At 41.2% G+C, this 21,672-nt stretch overlaps 1 protein-coding gene across 3 annotated transcripts in view; it reads right to left on the reverse strand.

The window, feature by feature from the left end:
• Nucleotides 1–21,672, reverse strand: part of LOC129828690 (CUB and sushi domain-containing protein 1-like) — a 466,738-nt gene that overhangs the window by 418,549 nt on the left and 26,517 nt on the right. The gene's annotated exons all lie outside the window — the stretch shown is intronic.

A 21,672-nucleotide genomic window follows, 5' to 3' on the forward strand; every position in this document is an offset into this window, starting at 1 on the left:
ACCTATCTTGTGCATTGTGTGATTTAGAGGAACTCTCTCCCTGTCGAACGGGGTCGAAGGAATTGTATCCTCAATCCAGCTAATTCTGTGCGCCATTAATTACAACCCTGGCTGCAGCTGGCAGCGGGAAATGAAGATAGCTGTTCAAGGGCATGCTCTCCCTGCCTGGCTGGTGGTATCCTCTCATGTCCTCCTTCTGGAAGGCCCCTCTCCTCCATCCATATTGTCTCAGTCTATGGGGACTCGGAAATGTGGTTTGGTTGAAGGGCTCTTTTCACGCATTAAAGACCTAACACCATTTACTGACAGAGCCTCCACAGCTGTTGTCCGCTTTAGAGCATGGTCTTCATAAAACTGTGGGAGTTGCACTGCCAAAGTGGCACAACTGCGAGCGGTGGCTAATTGTGTTAGCATCTGTTGCATTCAAGTACCAATGTGTCTGAACTGAAATCTGGTGACCCTTATGTTGGGCTTTACAGAGCACCCTGAGACTCGGGTGCAGATATGTTTGTCAGTCTGTGGGGTAACTAATTGCCAGATCAAAGGATTTGTAGGATGTAGGACCTTAATTTGACCAGTTTCTCACAACAACAAAAATAATACTGTAGCAACAGGGTGATCAAATGAAATAATGAGGTAAAAATGTATTTTCAATACAAATGTAATGATTTTCCAACACAACGTTGACTGTGAGAAACAGAATATAGATACAGTGCATTCGGAAAGTATTCAGACCCCTTGACTGTCTCCACATTTTGTTATGTTACAGCCAGGTTGGATGGGGAGTGTCGCTGCACAGCTATTTTCAGGTCTCTCCAGAGATGTCCGATCGGGTTCAAGTCCTGGCTCTGGCTGGGCCACTCAAGGACATTCATGCATTGTCTTGGCTGTGTGCTTAGGGTTGTTGTCCTGTTGGAAAGTGGACATTCGCCCCAGTTGGAGGTCCTGAGCGCTCTGGTGAAGGTTTTCATCAAGGAGCTCTCTGTACTTTGGTACGTTCATCTTTCCCTCCATCCTGACTAGTTTCCCAGTCCCTGGCCGATGAAAAACATCTTCCCAGCATGATGCTGTCACAACCATGCTTCACCGTAGGGATGGTGCCAGGTTTCCTCCAGATGTGACACGTGGCATTCAGGCCAAAGAGTTCAATCTTGGTTTCATCAAACCAGAGAATCTTGTTTCTCATGGTCTGAGAGTCCTTTAGGTGCATTTTGACAAACTCCAAGCGAGCTGTCATGTGCCTTTTACTGAGGAGAGGCTTCCGTCTGGCCACTCTGCAGAGATGGTTGTCATTCTGAAAGGTTCTCTCATATCCACAGAGGTAACCTGGAGCTCTGTCAGAGTGACCATCGAGTTCTTGGTCACCTCCCTGACGAAGGCCCTTCTCCCCCGATTGCACAGTTTGGCCAGGCGGCCAGCTTTAGGAAGAGTCTTGGTGGTTCCAAACTTCTTCCATTTAAGAATGATGGAGGCCACTGTGTTCTTGGGGACCTTCAATGCTGCAGAAATGTTTTGGTACCCTTCCCCAGATCTGTGCCTCGACACAATCCTATCTCAGAGCTCTACGGACAATTCCTTCGACTTCATGGCTTGGTTTTTCCACTGACATGCACTGTAACCTTTGGGACCTTATATAGACAGGTGTGTGCTTTTCCAAATCATGTCCAATCAATTGAATTTACCACTGGTGGACTCCAATCAAGTTGTAAAAACATCTCAAGGATGATCAATGAGATCAGGATGCGCCTGAGCTCAATTTCGAGTCTCAATGTAAAGGGTCTTAATACTTACAGTTGAAGTCGGAAGTTTACATACAACTTAGCCAAATACATTTAAACTCAGTTTTTCACAATTCCTGACATTTAAATCCTAGAAAAATTCCCTGTCTTAGGTCAGTTAGGATCACCACTTTAGTTTAAGAATATGAAATGTCAGAATAATATTAGAGAGAATGATTTATTTCAGTTTTTATTTCTTTCATCTCATTCCCAGTGGGTCAGAAGTTTACATACACTCAATTAGTATTCGGTAGCATTTTCTTTAAATTGATTAAATTGGGTCAAACGTTTCAGGTAGCCTTCCACAAGCTTCCCACAATAAGTTGGGTGAATTTTGGCCCATTCCTCCTGACAGAGCTGGTGTAACTGAGTCAAGTTTGTAGGCCTCCTTGCTCGCACACGCTTTTTCAGTTCTGCCCACAAATTTTCTATAGGATTGAGGTCAGGGCTTTGTGATGGTGTCACGCCCTGACCTTAGAGAGCCTTTTATGTCTCCATTTGGTTTGGTCAGGGTGTGATTTTGGGTGGGCATTCTATGCTTTGTTTTCTATGTTTCTTTATTTCTATGTTTTGGCCGGGTATGGTTCTCAATCAGGGACAGCTGTCTATCGTTGTCTCTGATTGGGAACCATACTTAGGTAGCCATTTTCCCTCCTTTCAGTGTGGGTAGTTAACTTTGTTAGTGCCACTTAGCCCTGTATGCTTCACGGTTGTTTTCTTTGTTTCTTGTTTTGTTGGCGACATTTTAATAAAAAGGAAAATGTACGCTCACCACGCTGCACTTTGGTCTTCTTCCAGCATCAACCGTGACAGATGGCCACTCCAATTGTTCATTTGGAAGACCCATTTGCGACCAAGCTTTAATTTCCTGACTGATTTCTTGAGATGTTGCTTCAATATATCCACATGATTTTCAATTCCTCATGATGCCATCTATTTTGTGAAGTGCACCAGTCCCTCCTGCAGCAAAGCACCCCCACAACATGATGCTGCCACCCCCATGCTTCACGGTTGGGATGGTGTTCTTCGGCTTGCAAGCCTCCCCCTTTTTCCTCCAAACATAACAATGGTCATTATGGCCAAACAGTTCTATTTTTGTTGCATCAGACCAGAGGACATTTCTCCAAAAAGTACGATCTTTGTCCCCATGTGCAGTTGCAAACCGTAGTATGGCTTTTTTATGGCGGTTTTGGAGCAGTGGCTTCTTCCTTGCTGAGACGCCTTTCAGGTTGTCGATATAGGACTCGTTTTACTGTGGATATAGATACTTTTGTACCTGTTTACTCCAGCATCTTCACAAGGTCCTTTGCTGTTGTTCTGGGATTGATTTGCACTTTTCGCGCCAAAGTACGTTCATCTCTAGGAGATAAAACACGTCTCCTTCCTGAGCGATATGACGGCTGCGTAGTCCCATGGTGTTTATACTTGCGTACTATTGTTTGTACAGATGAACGTGGTACCTTCAGGCGTTTGCAAATTGCTCCCAAGGATGAACCAGACTTGTGGAGGTCTCCAATTTTTTTCTGAGGTCTTGGCTGATTTCTTTTGATTTTCCCATGATGTCAAGCAAAGAGGCAATGTGTTTGAAGGTAGGCCTTGAAATACATCCACAGGTACACCTCCAATTGACTCAAATGATGTCAATTAGCCTATCAGAAGCTTCTAAAGCCATGACATAATTTTCTGGAATTTTGTGTCATGCACAAAGTAGATGTCCTAACCGACTTGCCAAAACTATAGTTTGTTAACAAGAAATATGTGGAGTAGTTGAAAAACTAGTTTTAATGACTCCAACCTAAGTGTATGTAATCTTCCAACTTCAACTGTAAATAAGGTATTTCTTTTTTTATTTGTAATAAATTTGCAAACATTTCTAAAAACCTGTTTTTGCATTATGCGGTATTGTGTGTAGATTGATGAGGATTTAAAAATATATATATTTTAGAATAAGGCTGTAATGTAACAGAATGAGGAAAAGTCAAGGGGTCTGAATACTTTCTGAATGCACTGTAGGCCTATAACAGTGATGTTACAATAGAATTATCTGAACAAACTTGCGTGTCAAAGCCTAACAGAAGAGCTCTCTATTTGGCAACATTTAACTTGAGTCACAGTATCGTATTGGGCTATGCCTGGTGTTGTAATTGTGAATGGCTCTTCTTCCTACCTAATCAGTAGGCTAATGAAATACCTCTAATAAGACTAAGAAAACCAGACCCTGTCATTGTGCCAAAGTCCCTCCAATTCCTCTGCAACAATCCCCTAGGAAGGCAGTAGATTTAATTGAAAAACATTGTGTTTCAGTCATCAGCATCCTACCAGGGGAGAGAATAGCTTGTGTCCCTCATGTCAACCTTTCGGCAAATATCTACACAGGCATACACTTGTTTCTTTCATTCCAGCCGTCTCGCAGCGGGAAGGCAGCCTGCCCCTCAGTCACAGGCGAATTGAATGATTTATTTTATTAACCATTAATACCCTGAAAACCAGCATGTTCTGACCAGCACGCTGCTCTGTGTTGATTACTTGGACATAATCAGACACAAGATGCCTGCGTGCTTACAAGTGACATCAATGCTGATAAGTACTATATGTGTGTGTGTGTGTCAGTGTGTGCGCGTGCATGCATGCATACCTGTAGACATTCAAACTGAAAATTCACCAAGGGTGAAACGAATAGAGTTTTATAGAGCCAGCCACATCACATTACCCTATAACTAACACCCTGGAATAATTTGTTTTATAAAGCCAGCCACATCACCCTATAACTAACACCCTGGAATAATTTGTTTTATAAAGCCAGCCACATCACATCACCCTATAACTAACACCCTGGAATAATTGGTTTTATAAAGCCAGCCACATCACATTACCCTATAACTAACACCCTGGAATAATTGGTTTTATAAAGCCAGCCACATCACATTACCCTATAACTAACACCCTGGAATAATTAGTTTTATAAAGCCAGCCACATCACATCACCCTATAACTGACACCCTGGAATAATTCATGTTATAAAGCCAGCCACATCACATTACCCTATAACTAACACCCTGGAATAATTCATGTTATAAAGCCAGCCACATCACATTACCCTATAACTAACACCCTGGAATAATTGGTTTTATAGAGCCAGCTACATCATAATTAAGTGATAATGCCCGAGAAGCAGGTGCTTTGAGCATATATTGGCACAGGTGTTGTTAGGCCCAATACGAAGTCGAGGGCCCGCGAACCATGCCTATATAAGCTCCAAACACCGGCTTCGAGGGCATTATCACTTTTATACAATGGGTTACCAACATATTCAAATAATGATTGACATATTTTAATTAAAAACATTATATTGATGAATTTATTCATACTGTTTCATTCTTCCACAAGATATAGTCCCGAAACAAATCTAGGGTTGCTGCCCAAGTCGGCTGGTCGTTCGTTCTGTTGGTTCGGTTGTCAGAGACTCAACCCAGTCGTTCAGTGTTTTTGTTCTGTATCTATGGATGTTCGTTCTACATTTACCATTGCCATACTGGCTGGCAACGTTCTCATCCCTTGCTTGCTAGCTAGCCAACTACGGCTAACTTACAGTGACGTCAAACAGTGCAGACAGAATAACAACAGTAGCTGCATTTGTTTAAGCTGCTTTCCAGTGACATTTATTTGGATACATCCATAACAATGATCTAATGAGGCACGGTTTCATCTGGCATTGAACATGTGCTCTCACGTCAGGACACTGTTGTTCAGAGGAGCTAGCCAACAACACAGATAACACAACCACTTCAAACTGAAGCTGGAAAGACTGCAAACTAGCTGCACTTCATTTCATTTTACCTTTTTTCTTTGTATATATCCATAAAAATTAGGCCAGTTGATTCATGATTTTTACTGGCTGAGAATCGCTGCCTGCCTCTCTCTCTCGTCAGACTGCCGACCCCTACACGTTCATTACTATGGGACAGTTGGAGATCAAATTTGAATATTGGAACAATGTTGCAAATGTCGGAGAGACAGACAACAAGGTTTATACAAATCTTCGCCGTTGAAAACTAAATGGTAGTCTAAAAGAAATGTGAGATGCTTTTTATAGTGGAGACGAAGTTTATAACTTCCCTGCCTGGGCTGATGAGACAGTGGATTGTGCAGTCAGATGGAACAGAGTAAATAAGCTTTTTAACGTCATAGATTTAGCCGGTGGTAACTTGTGGAATAAACACCGGCTGGAATGCGCTTTTAACCAATCGGCATTCAGCATTAGACCCACCCGTTGTATAATACCCTATAACTAACACCCTGGAATAAATGTTTCTGAAGATATGGATTAGTGAATTGAAACAAGCCCTGTCTAAAATGAATCCTGCACATTGACTCCTGCATGCCAATTATTAACGTTCCAGGCCTAATGAAACTTCCCAATCCTATTGGCTGTCTGCTGTCAATGGCTGTCTTATCACAACAGTATTTTGATTTTCAAAGCGCGTCCCTCCTCCATGTTAGACTAGGCAAGATCTTATCTGCTGCCAAAACAATGGGAGTAAACCCCTCTGTTTGTCTGAAGTACTGCCATATACACACTAAGTAACCTGCACAAGGTAATAATAAATCCCAGCATGCCATCTGTCCATCTGATTGATGTATTCACTTCAGCCTCTATCTGATGTAATGAACTAGAACCCCATCACTCACCTCCCACCAAAGACATCATCATTTCACAGAGCTACATCCACACAAATATCTTGTCATTAAAGTGAATAAAACCATTAAACATGCTGAACCCAAGTGTAACAACTGCCAGGCTGGCTAATTGCATTAATGTCCGCTGCCTCTAAACTGGGAATGATTGCTTCCATATATATATATATATATATATATATATATATATATATATATATATATATATATATATATATATATATATATATATATATATATATATACATGTATATATATATATATAGAGAGAGAGAGAGATCTTTTTATTTTTATTTTACAAATGAACACCATACAGGCCTTGCTACTGCACAATCCTTTAAAAAGATTACTGATAAAAATAGAAAGAAAAACACAAAACAATGTGGTTAATGGTAACAATGATGCAGCTGTATATATCTCCCTGTAGTAACTGCATCTGTGCTGCTGTGAAGGTCAAAATCATTTGGGTTTGCTAGAAATCTCATCTATGAAAAGAGCACTGAAACCTGAAAGTACATGTGATGGTTTTCAGTCAAGCCAAAAATGAACAGGATTTTGTGAACAGGATCAGCTTTAGCTTTAGCTGTCTGAAGGCTTGCTAGGTCATTTGAAATGTGACTGACTGTATATCTAGAAATCTGTCAAATTGCTTGCTTATTCAAGACCATTCAAGACCAACGGGCAGTTCCACTGGCAATAATTGATCAGTTTTGAATTTTGCTAGTATAATTTGAGATCATCCGCAGACGACAGTCACGATAAAAAAACTCTCAGTCTACATGAAAGAAATCACATAGACTATGTGGCACCTCACAACATGTGTCTAAACAGTTTGCCTAAATTATCTGGTACCAAGATTGGATTTTTCTCAACCCTACCCGATGTGTTGGAGTGAGCATGGCCTAAGTGGTTTGTTGACGTGTTTCTCCATCATTGTTCATACAAACCCCCATCTCTCTTCTATTTTGATCCCCTTCATTATTAATAAGGGAAAACACATTTATCAGCTATGCTAATCTGAGCTGCAGTGCACATTTGTCACAGGGAGAGTTGAAATGCTTTCTGTTGGGCAGGACCATGCATTTGAAAGGGGTTGTTGTTTTCTACCCTATGCTGGGTGCTATGAATGCTGTGTATTTGTATTAATACAGTACGTGGGTTTCTCAGCCAGTAAATATCACAGCTTGTCGGTGTCGCCCCTTGAGACACGTTAACAGGAGAGAAAGCGCTCCAGAGAAGGCTAGTAATTTATGGCAAATTTAAACATTTGAGGAACAGAGGGTGTGCAATACATTCCTACAATGACATAAAATAGACAGTGGTTACACAGGGACAAGAGCGACAAGGAATAATGCAGTTATAGTCTACACGTTTACTAGAACAAACCGTACAAATCCCATACTTATTAAGGAAGTCATGGGTAAAGTAGCCAAGTAAACATTTTTTTAAATATATCTTTTCAACAGGCATGTAAAAGAGGCACAAAGATATGTGAAATGACAGTACTGTTGTACGATGGTGTAGGCATGATTCAGCACATTTCTGTGTTTGTCTATAAACTCTTACCAAATAGCAAACATTAGCCAAGGTAATTCTACCCATAGGGGCTAACACATTGCTTGCCTGTGTGAATCGTTATTCATCTAATTTGTCTACATCGGCAAATTGTTGTTCTTGTTGTTGTTTACATAGACCTTTGAACATTCCTATAAATCCCATGACTGTCTTAGAGTTTATCTGCTGTAGAAAGGAATGAATAGTGCAGGTCAACTATTCGTTGGTGTAATATTCATTGTGGATCAGTCATATAAAAGTGACACACAACATGCCCACCAATAAATCCAATCCATACATGTTCATATTCAAATAATTCTATTATCCATTCCCTTACAGAAAAACCACATGATTTCACATGTGGAAAATCACATAATTGTGGAACACTTAACATTGTTTCACAGGTTTTCACATGTGCAGTTTCATGTTATCACAAGTTGCTTGACATGTTATCACATATTATCAAATTAACTTCACATATGTGATCACATGAAAACGTGTTTTTGGAATACTTCACTTGATCACGTGAAATTCATGTAGTTTTTCCGTAAAGGGTTCTAAGTTTTAATTTCATATAGCCATTGAGTCCAGAGTAGTTTGGGTCAGGAAGTTGTCAGCAAATAAAGAACAATACACTTAAATGTATTGGAACCTTATGGTGTCGCCCATAAAATGGGCCACTAAACTTTAAGCTGTCACATCTGCTCCTGCCACGCCCTCTAGCGCTCATCCTGTGTCTCCTTGACCTGCCGCCACTCCCCCAGTGCTCTCTCCCTCTCCGTGTGTGTGTGTGTGTGTGTGTGTGTGTGTGTGTGTGTGTGTGTGTGTGTGTGTGTGTGTGTGTGTGTGTGTGTGTGTGTGTGTGTGTGTGTGTGTGTGTGTGTGTGTGTGTGTGTAGAAACAGGTGTGCTGGAGTCAGAGCAGATCCCAACCAGCAGCAACCTGTTCCATAATCAAGACCTCTACAAATACTCAGTCCTGCCACTTGCACACTGGCAGATCGTAATCTCTGCTCAGTCAGTCCATGTTTCTAGCCGTTTGTTCCTGTTGTGCCTGGTTTCCCTTGCCTGGCGCTGTTTTCCTCTCCGCTACATTCCTGCCCACTCTGGCTCTGGTCCCTGTCTCCAGTCCGACATCTCGTCAGTCCTGCTACTCTGTCCTGGATTCCTCACTCTACGCTCCCTTGGATTCCCCTCCGGACCTGCTTACCCTGTCCTGACACCTCTCGCTCCAGCCTCCGCACCTGGTTTCCGTCAACCCGTCCGAGCTTCCCCTGGCCTGCACTCAATCTTCCCCCCGTGTTTCAATAAATACCTTGGTTACCTCCTTCCAGTATCTTCGTCTGAGTCTGCTCTTGGGTTCCACTGTTCCGCTCCGCGTGAAATAAGCAGAGATATCTATTTTAGTTGTTGTTTTATTCATTTTATTACTGTATTTGTTTCTTAACACCTTGGCGATCATTATCTGTAATTTATTTAGATTTGAACTTACAAACAGGGTATGCCTGTAGCATGTTGGCTATGCCTATAGCATGTTGGCTAAGACATTATGAGTGAGAACTCATTCTAGCCCCCTGAGCTCAATGATAATTTGGCTCTAGTCTACAGACTATACAAACTTTGCTGGTAATTTCAATGATTAATGTTGCATTTCATGGTCTCAGTCCCTCTATCCCTTCAATTCAGGGGACTTTGCGCTCATCATCCCAATAGGCCTGTGTGGCTCAGCTGAGAGCCGTAGCACCATGGACAGCATCCACCACTCTCCCCCTCACTATTCAGCACCACAGACAGAGCTGATGACTCAATGGTGGCAGCTGCAGCCCATTGCTAATCACATACAGTACCTGGAGGGTGATAACGCTCATGAAAGAGAGCAGTGGAAGCACACAACACACATCACATCACAATGTAACACAACACATCACAATATAACAATCACATCACAATCACATCACAATGTAACAGAACACAACGCAACACATCACATCAGAACGTAACAATGCATCACAACAACGCATCACAATCTAACACATCGCAACTTAAGACAACACATTAAAACACATCACATCACAATGTAACACAACACAATGTAACACAACACATCACAACATAACACATCACAACGTAACACAACACATCAAATTACAATGTAACACATCACAACACAACGTAGCACATCCCAACATAACACAACACATCAAATTACAACGTAACGCATCACAACACAACGTAACACATCACAACGTAACAACAAATCACAACACATCACAATGTAACACACATCACAACACAACGTAACAACACATCACAACGTAACACATCACATCAAATCACAACGTAACACATCACAACGTACCGTAACACATCACAACGTAACACAACGCATCACATCAAATCACAACGTAACACATCACATCACAACGTACCGTAACACATCACAACGTACCGTAACACATCACAACGTAACACAACGCATCACATCAAATCACAACGTAACACATCACATCACAACGTAACACAACACATCATAACACATCACAACGTAACACAACACAACATATCACACCATAACACAGCACATCACAATGTAACACATCACAACATAACACAGCACATCACAATGTAACACATCACAACATAACACAACACATCACAACATAACACAGCACATAACAATGTAACACAACACATCACAATATAACACAGCACATAACATTGTAACACAACACATCACAACATAACACAGCACATCACAATGTAACACAACACATCACAACATAACACAGCACATAACATTGTAACACAACACATCACAACATAACACAGCACATCACAATGTAACACAACACATCACAACATAACACAGCACAATGTAACACAACACATCACAACATAACACAGCACATCACAATGTAACACAACACATCACAACATAACACAGCACATCACAATGTAACACAACATAACACAGCACATCACATCACAAAACACAACTGTTGTTCTCTTGTACATTTTACTGTCATTCTCTTTTACACTTTACTGTTGTTCTCTTTTATACATCTACCCTCTAGCCGAGTCGCTGACAGCAAGTTGAAGTTTTCCTCCACTCCTCTGTCCTCACTGTGATCAAGAGTGACATTATATTTTTACAGTTGTAGCTTTACCACTTACTATGGAAGTACACAGTACAAGTGCTTGCCCACTGCACAAAGAGGGGTTAATTCACCCTGTTGTGCATGTCTGCTATCTTTTTAGGAACTAGGCTACCCCACCATGCAGTTGTGCCTACACCTAACAAACTATGACAGTTCACAGCTGTTATTGTTCTCCTAAAGGCGGGATAAATACAGTTTTTTTAGTCCACTTCAGTTAAGCATAAGACTGCACCTCATATTTTTTTTACTGATCTCTACAGAACCATGCAGTGATTACAGGAAATACACTAAAAGTACACATTCAATTAATTACACTTAAATCAATGCAAATTTAAACATTTTAATGACAATTTTACTGTAACCGAAAGCTTGACACATTATGATATTGAAATATGCATTGATCAAACAAATCATGTTCAATTCTCCGTCATCCATTGATCACTGACAGTTCTGTTTGCCTGACGCATTGGCTACTCAGTGGCCCATAGACATGAGTAAACCCAGTAGCAGGTGAAGGTTTGTATAATTCTTCATTTGGATACAGTATGAAAAGGGTTACAGCGTGAGACTTAATTTGCATGCATATTTTCTGTCAGTGTTCCTGTCCTCTGAATGTCAATTTCGATTAACATCACCATGGCTCTTTTTCAACACATGACAGTTAAGGACACTTTATACCTATACAGTATGCATACTGTATGCACACAGGAGAGTACAAGACATAACATAAAAATAACCCTTCCAAGTAATCCCTCAGTGCCAGGAAAAAGAATCCTCCAAAACAAAAAGAAGTTCACAGAGACCCATCCTTTTGTGGGACTGTTTTAAGTCGGTAACCTACAAAATCAGAAGGAGTAGTGAATTTGTGTTGATTAGCCTTCCCTATCCTTTACTGGTGTATATGAGTGTTGAAAATACACTTACCATACAGCATAGTGCTGGGGAACCTTTGTGTCCGCTTACATATACTGTATGTGACAGTGGTGTTGAAAACTTTATTGTGCCTTTTATGACTATAATATTGTCAGTCTTTACTGCCGTCTTTATGATTATTATTTCAAAAGGCAACCGCAGCTCATATGGAATTTTGTCTTTGGGGACTCTGTGTCATTGTTGTAAGGGTTTGCTTAATTCATAAAGCAGATGGCACATGAATACAGGCTGAGAAGAGATAGTGGGACCTCAATCAAGTCCTAATGCCATACGGATCTGGGACAAGCCCTTTAGTGCTGGCTTACAGTACCTTCCCACTGGTGACAGTGGTGAGTGCTGAACTGAGCAGGAGAGTGGTCTGTGAAAGAGAACTCTGTACAGATGTAGGATCTTAGTTTGATCGCCCTGTTGCAGGAGAATGTTCCTGCAATGCAGTACATTTAAAACTTGTAGTGTATTTGAGGTTTAAAAAGGCATCTGAAGTTTGTAATTTCCACTTTGAAATTCCAGACTTGATTTTCCCTTACGAAAAATATACCAACCCCTACAAAAATGTCCAATTAATTGTATTCTACACCTGTACTCTGTATAAACACACGCCAAAGATAAAAAGGTGCCTCTAATCAAAAGTCTTCCCAAGATCTGTGAGAATTAATATGCATACTAATACATGCATACTAATACACAATATATGTCATAAGAAGCTTGCTTCTATTGTGCACAGTGTTCCTAGCATCACAGAATCTGGGAGTCAACAGCCTGTTTGATATTGAAAAACAATCACCCTTAAAGGCCCAGTGCAGTCAAAAACGTGATTTTATGTGTTTTATATATATTTCCACACTATGAGGTTGGAATAACAGTTTAAAATTGTTAAAATTATGATAATGCCATTTTAGTGTAAGAGCTGTTTGAAAAGACTGCCTGAAATGTCAACCTGTTTTGGTGGGATAGAGCTTTGGCCTGCCTGGTCAAATCAATAGGCTGTACATGTGTTAATAGACCAATAAGAAAGAGAGTTCCAAACCTGTCTGCCAATAACAGCTAGTTTTCAGTTTTCCCCTCCACACTTAGACAGTGCTAACAAAATTCTTGCTTGAGAAATTGCTCTTTGCTAAGAAACAATTTTTGTGACCTAAAACAAACAAAAGATAACTATTATGAACTATACTGTGTCCGTAAAATGTATATAGAATGTATAAGCTGGTAGTAAAAGCCTAACAAGTCCACCTGCGCCATTGCGCGCATGTTGATTTTGTCCACGAACACCAGACGCGATCAGGACACAGGTTGAAATATTACTCTGAACCAACTATATTAATTTGGGGAGAGGTCAAAAACATTAAACATTTATGTCAATTTAGTTAACTATCTTGCTGTTGCTAGCTAATTTGTCCTGGGATATAAATATTGGGTTGTTATTTTACCTGAAATGCACAAGGTCCTCTATTCTGACAATTAATCCACAGATAAAAGGGTAAACCGAGTTTGTTTCTAGTAATCTCTCCTCGCTTCTTCTCCTTCTTTGGATTTTATATGGCAGTTGGCAACCAACCTTAAGGTGCATTACCACCACCAATTGGACTGGAGTGTGGACCTCAGTTCATCTTTCAATCACCCACGTGGGTATTATGCTCCTAAAAACCAATGAGGAGATGGGAGAGGCGGGACATGTAGCGCATCAAGCATCACAAATAGAATCAAGTTCAATTTTAGCACCTGGCTATGCAATAATAAAGGAAAATACATTACAAAGAATATATGGGGGATTAGAAATGATGCAGACAATTACATTAGTGGAAGCATCTTTTTTACATTTTTTACCATTTGAATTGAGAGAAAAAGTCACAGTACGGTACTTAATTGTTACCCAGAAATGATTTGCTACTGAGACACAAATTGCTGAATTTGACCTTAAAGACGGACTGGATTTTAACCACTTCCTCCAACGAGGTGCAGTTCGGAAGAAGAAGTAGGACTTCATAAACTCATACCAGCAGGCCTATGGCCAGGAGCAGACGTTGGCATGTCACATCCAGGCAGTGAGTTTGATTAAAGTGTTAGGACAGATCGTTGGAGGCGTTATGTGAGGTAAGGCAGACTCACGCCGCTGCTCAGTACTCACTCTCCCTCATACACGAAGCCTGAGATTTTAGTGTCGCTTAGCTTTAAGATTAACGTGAGTCATTCCTCTCTGACACTGCTTGTCAAGGCGATGTTAGTGAGTGTGAGTGAGAGGCACCAGAGAAATGAGTCAGTGCGGAGGACAAGGACATCATCTCTCTGAAGCTCTGAGAGATGTTTCATGTTCTAATTCATATGGCTTTATCTATAACTCTGCATTGTTGTAAAAGGACCCGTAAGTAAGAATTTCACTGTTAATATACACCTGTTGTTTACGAAGCATGTGACAAATCAATTTAATTTAAAGTGGCAACCACTAAATTGACAAAAAGGCCACGGCAATTCTGGCATGGAAAAGGTCAATAATAACCATGATGGAGTGTAGATGGTGATGCCACTGTATTCCATCCATAGTGACTAGAAGAAGACGGTGAGCTGAAAACATGGCTGTATGATAACTCTAACCAATATGTCTCTTTACTGCAACCTGTTCTACTCATTATAGCAGTGGTTATTCAGTATGTTGCCTACACTAGCACCGTGAATTACCTCGGGTGACAAGACCAGACAGAAAAACATGGGCCCTGCGGTTACAGTCTGTACATAGTTGCCAGCTACAGTAGGAGATGCACAGCCATACTTTGTGCACTCCAGTACTTTGGACATGATCCAAAACGTCTATGCCTGGGTGTTGCCTGACAGTCTGCTCAGTCAAAGCAAGAAAGCTTTGGGGATGAAGAAAACGATGGCTGCACGAAAAGAGCATATGTACATCAGTATGAAACAATAATGTAAAGAGTCTCAAGGGTATACCCATGTCACTATTAGGTTTTTCCAAGCTGCTCCTTTGGAGGGTGTTATCTTAGAGTTTCAATGAGAGATATGGACACATCCGGCTCCATGAACAACCAGTCATGTTTTTCTCAATCCCATTTATGACAGCTTATTTACAGTGCATAATACGCAAAAGATGGCTGGCTTGTCAGAGTTTGGAGGGCATTTCCTAAACACATTAATCAAATGCTTCCCGTGGTGCAAGGGACAGCTAACATAAATGCCAGGAAACACAACAACCAGAGCTAAATTAGTCCTCGCAACTAACTAGCGCTAGGAGCTTAAAGGAGTTGTGCCTAGCAAGAGGCATTAAAGCTACAGCCACTTTGTCAAAATGTAACCTCATTAACTCAAACTCTTCTTGGTTATAAGGAGCAAGAACAAGCATATTTTCTTATCTGCTACAGGAGCTAGTGGAGAGAGAGAGATGGAGAAAAAAAAACAGAACACAGTCCTTTATCTGGGAACATGCATAAATGCGGATTTATCTCCAGTGCCTTCATTTCTGTCTCCTCCTCTGCAGCAGAAAACCATCTACAGCCACACAGTGAGTGGGAAAAGATGTCAGTAATCTGCAGCAGATTCAGAGGCAGTTAGCACCAGAAGCTCCTAAGAATAGCCCCTTTTTCCCCCCATCCTTAAACCATTCTAGTTTTCACTGTGTTTAATTTGATGAATTTGCTGGTTAAACCCTAATGTGCACAGTCCCCCCCTCCCGCTTCAATCTCCCTCTCTCTGATATATACACACACACACACACACACACACACACACACACACACACACACACACACACACACACACACACACACACACACACACAGTCTTGCACTTATTCACATTAACATCAGGAACATTGCCCTCTAAAACGCATGCCAGATGCCAATAGGCTTTAGGACTTTTGTTTGCCTTGTTTGTGCATGACTTGGGCATCATTTTGGACAATACAAAGGAAAAGACAACTGAAAATGTGAGTAAATATCCGCTGTTTGGTTGAAACAGAAGAAGAGGCATGTCCATCCACACACAGTGAAGCAAAATGTAACAGGTTATATGTTAGTACGACAGCCACTATTGGTTTCTATCCATGTTTGTCGTATGAAAGTGATTTATTAACAGTTCATGCACCATACTTTAAGTTTACAGTTGTTCTTGTCACTCAATACTCTAAAGAGGTCTCAGGTGGTTTATCAAGGGAAATGTACATTCCCAATGTTTGATTGTTCTTCAGACACTTTACATTGCAAATCTTGCACTTTAGTCTTCATCTGTCTCCAAATGTACTCTTAATTGTTCTGCATTTACATGACTACACATTTTTCAAGGGTGTGTTGGTAATTGAGACACCCTTGAGAAACAGATTTTACAATTGTATACTCTCCATATAGTATATATGCCCTAAAGTGCCACTTTAGCTACAAATCCTTCTTGAAAATCACCCCAGGTCTGGTGAAGTAGGCATATTTCAGCTTAAGTTTACCCTTCCGAAAGGTCCATATAAACGTCACATTTTTTCCAGACGAGGTACATGGTGCTCTATCTCAACGCAACTGATATTTAGATTTTCCCCAAAATGTTGAATATCATATCTATTTACTATAATACAAAACTTCATCTGTGACATATTCTGTATACTGCAGGAACTGATGTGGCTATTTTAGTTCAGCTCTTCTACTCTGCATGTCTATATTCAATGGTTAAAATGTTTTATGGCTTCACATATGATAAAGTAATGAATCACACAACATTACAGAATGAAAACCTTACAATGAAACCAAGTAAAGGATATTTCCATGGCAACTGTATCCTATACGTGTAATTTCAAGCCTATGATGTTTGAAAAATGACATTATTCCCAGATCCCTGTGGGAGGTGTGACCTGCTTCAACTCCCCCTTATCTGTTTCAAAATTACATTTGACTGTCACCTACAGTAAGTCGGTGCCAGAACATCCATCAACTCCGTGTCCCTCTTCTCCAGACTTTTTTCATCTCACATCCCTACCGTCCTCTCAGTCCTCTCTGCATGGCTAGAGTGCAGTATCGTAGTAACCATGTGGAACATATACCACTCATCCAAGATCCTCTTCTGTGTGTGAAGCAGCTCTCACGACAGACTGGTAGACCGTCCATGGCCATAGCCCCCTTCAGACTTGCATCCTTATCTCTTGGATTCAGATAGACATCAATAGCTCGGGTCACCTACAGAATTTGATCACTCTTTTGTTGCTGAGAAAATGTAGATGAGCTTTGGGATTTACATAAACTCACTGAAAACCCACACTAACACACAGTTATTTTAACAGTATTGCACTTTTCAGCCTTCATTTGGCCAGCTACAATGTATTCGGAATTGAAATGTTGTTACGTTACAGCCTTATTCTAAAATGGATTAAATAAATGCAAATTCTCATCAATCTACACATACAATACCACATAATGACGAAGTGAAACAGTTCATTTTATTTTTGCAAACGTATTAAAAATCAAAAACAGAAATACCTTATTTACATAAGTATTCAGACAGTTTGCTATGAGACTTGAAAAAGCTCAGGTACATCCTGTTCCCATTTATCATCCTTGAGATGTTTCTACAATTTGATTGGAGTCCACCTGTGGTGAATTCAATTGATTGGTCATGATTTGGAAAGGCACACACCTGTCTATATAAGGTCCCAAAGTTGACAGTGCATGTCAGAGCAAAAACCAAGCCATGAGGTCAAAGGAATTGTCCGTAGAGCTCCGAGACAGGATTGTGTCGAGGCACAGATCTGGGGAAGGGTACAAAAAAATGTCTGCAGCATCGAATTTCCCCAAGAACACAGTGGCCTCCATCATTCTTAAATGGAAGAAGTTTGGAACCACCAAGACTCTTCCTAGAGCTGGCCGCACGGCCAAACTCAGCAATCGGGGGAGAAGGGACTTGGTCAGGGAGGTGACCAAGAACCCAATGGTCACTCTGTCAGAGCTCCAGAGTTTCTCTGTGGAGATGGGAGAACCTTCCAGACGGACAACCATCTCTGCAGCATACCACCAATCAGGCCTTTATGGCACAACGCAACACCGGGGGCAATCTACCTGCACTCTAGGACAACTACACCACCCGATGTCACAGGAAGGCCATAAAGATCAGCAAGAACAACAACCACCTGAGCCACTGCCTGTTCACCCCGCTATCACCCAGAAGGCGAGGTCAGTACAGGTGCATCAAAGCTGGGACAGAGAGACTGAAAAACAGCTTCTATCTCAAGGCCATCAGACTGTTAAACAGCCACCATTAACATTGAGTGGCTGCTGCCAACATACTGACTCAACTCCAGCCACTTTAATAATGTTTTAAAAAATCAAAACGTATCACTAGCCACTTTAAACAATGCCACTTCATATAATGTTTACATACCCTACATTACTCATCTCATATGTATATACTGTACTCTATACCATCTACTGCATCTTGCAATCTTGATGTAATACATGTATCACTAGCCACTTTAAACAATGGCACTTTTATATGTTTACATACCCTACATTACTCATCGCATATGAATATACTGTACTCTATACCATTCTACTGCATCTTGCCTATGCCGTTCTGTACCATCACTCATTCATATATTTATATGTACATATTCTTCATTCCTTTACACTTGTGTGTATAAGGTAGTTGTTGTGAAATTGTTAGGTTAGATTACTCATTGGTTATTAATGCATTGTCGGAACTAGAAGCACAAGCATTTCGCTACACTCGCATTAACATCTGCTAACCATGTGTATGTGACAAATAAAATTTGATTTGGTAGAGTCCTCAGTAAAAGGCGCATGACAGTCCACTTGAAGTTTGCCAAAATGCACCTAAAGGACTCTCAGACCATGAGAAACAAGATTCTTTGATCTGATGAAACCAAGATTGAACACTTTTGCCTGAATGGTAAGCATCACGTTTATGGAAACCAAGTACCGCTCATCACCCGGCCAATACCATCCCTACGGTGAAGCATGGTGGTGGCAGCATCATGCTGTGGGGATGTTTTTCAGAATCAGGAACTGGGAGACTAGTCAGGGTTGAGGGAAAGATGAACGGAGCAAAGCACAGAGAGATCCTTGATGAAAACCTGCTCCAGAGCGATGGTAGGTTCACCTTCCAACAGGACAACAACCCTAAGCACACAGCCAAGACAACGCAGGAATGTCTTTGGGACAAGTCTCTGAATGTCTTTGACTGGCCTAGCCAGAGCCCGGACTTGAACCCGGTCAAACATCTCTGGAGAGACCTGAAAAGAGCTGTGCAGCTATTTTCAGCTATCCAACCTGACAGAGCTTGAGAGAATCTGCAGAGAAGAATGGGAGAAACTCCCCAAATACAGGTGTGCCAAGCTTGTAGCTTCATACCCAAGAAGACTCCAGGCTGTAATCGCTGCCAAAGGTGCTTCAACAAAGTACTGAGTAAAGGGTCTAAATACTTATGTAAATGTGATATTTCAGTTTTACATTTTGTATAAATCTTCACAAATTTCTGAAAACCTGTTTTTGCTTCGTCATTATGGGGTATTGTGTGTAGATTGATGAGTGGGAAAAAACAATACATTTTAGAATAAAGCTGTAACGAAACAAAACGTAGAAAAAGTGAAGGGGTCTGAAAACTTTCCGAATGCTCTGTAATAGTCTAACCACCGATCAAGCAACATTATGGACTAAACATAAAAATCCTGATGCAGCAGGATTATTTTGCTGTTACAATAGTGGTAAAATTAAGGTCCTACATCTGTATAGTGTCCTACAGAGCCAGACAACACAGCATGGTGGTAGTAGAGTGAGTCATGCCTGAATCACACACACATGGCCTGCATAAGTCTGTCTGTCTGTGGCCCACATTCTCCAGCACCACCGGGTGAGCTTGGTACTGATTTTACATATTTTGTTTTTAGGGATAAACCACCAGCAAAATCATTGTACGCTTCCGCTTTTTCTGTGAAAGGGAGTAATGTTTCATAAATAAAGACATTGCAGTTCTGCTCATCTGTCTGCTGGTTTAAACTAATGTAGCTTCAATAGCAGACTTTATTAGGTGGAAGAAGATCATTGAATCATCTACCCTCCAATCGAAAGTAAATAACCCCATCTCCTTAATTTACCAGATTAGCTCTAAACACACATGACAATCTGGTGTGAATCTAAATCCTTGATCTTGCTCTCTGCAAAAGTAGGATATTTTTCCGTTGTACATCAAACTGAAAATTAAATCTAAACCCTGTAACCCAGCTACCCCCACCCCGTTGGTATAACTGCTTGCTTATCGTTCCTTTAAAATTCCCTTTCATTCTGTGTCTTCTTTCATGTGACTATCCTTTTCAGTTTCTGATTCAAAGACCTGAGGTGCGTGCAACAAAGGAAATTGTTTGCGAACGTAACATATTCCATTTGTTTTGTGTTAGCTGCGACCATTCGCTAACATTAGCTTACAGTCTGAGAAGGTACAGTAGTGTGCGTCGAACGTAAATGTCTGTTTTGGGTCTAAACTGCCGCTAAAAATAATCAAGTGGTCATGTAGACGTTCTACTATATTTAGGAGGAAAGTCGATTTCAGTTTGAATATTGTTGCTAAAAAGCCACAGTAATCAAATCAAATTGTATTTGTCACAAGCGGCGAATACAACATGCCGTGAAATGCTTACTCACAAGCCCTTAACCAACAATGCATTCAAAAATAAAAGAGCAACAATAAAATAACAATAACGAGGCTTATACAGGGGATACCGGTACCGAGTCAGAGGTACAGCTAGTCAAGGTAATTGAGGTAATATGTACATGTAGGTAGGGGTAAAGTGACATTGCATAGATAATAAACAGCAAGTAGCAACAGCATAAAAAACAGGGGGTGGGGTCAATACAAATAGTCCGGGTAGCCATTTGATTAGCTGTTCAGCAGTCTTATGGCTTGGGGGTAGAAGCTGTTAAGAAGCCTTTTGGTCCTAGACTTGGCACTCCGGTACCGCTTGCCGTGTGGTAGCAGAGAGAACAGTCTATGACTTGGGTGACTGGAGTCTTTGGCAATTTTTAGGGCCTTCCTCTGACACCGCCTGGAAAAGCTTGGCCTCAGTGATGTACTGGGCCGTACAGACTACCCTCTGTAGAGCCATGCGGTCGGAGGCAGAGCAGTTGCCATACCAGTGGGTGATTTAACCAGTCAGGATGCTCTCGATGGTGCAGCTGTATATCTTTTCAGTCTCCTGAGGGAGAATATGTGTTGTCGTGCCCTCTTCACAACTGTTTGCTGGTGTTTGTTGGTGATGTGGATACCAAGGAACTCTCAACCTACTCCATTACAGCCCGTCAATGAGAATGGGGGCGTGCTCGGCCCTCCTTTTCCTGTAGTCCACGATCATCTCCTCTGTCTTGATCCCGTTGAGGGAGAGGTTGTTGTCCTGGCACCACTCTTCCAGGTCTCTGACCTCCTCCCTATAGGCTGTCTCATCGTTGTCAGGTCTCTGACCTCCTCCCTATAGGCTGTCTCATCGTTGTCAGGTCTCTGACCTCCTCCCTATAGGCTGTCTCATCGTTGTCAGGTCTCTGACCTCCTCCCTATAGGCTGTCTCATCGT

The sequence above is a fragment of the Salvelinus fontinalis genome, chromosome 30 (genome assembly GCF_029448725.1).
Source record: "Salvelinus fontinalis isolate EN_2023a chromosome 30, ASM2944872v1, whole genome shotgun sequence".
Classification (NCBI taxonomy): domain Eukaryota; kingdom Metazoa; phylum Chordata; class Actinopteri; order Salmoniformes; family Salmonidae; genus Salvelinus; species Salvelinus fontinalis.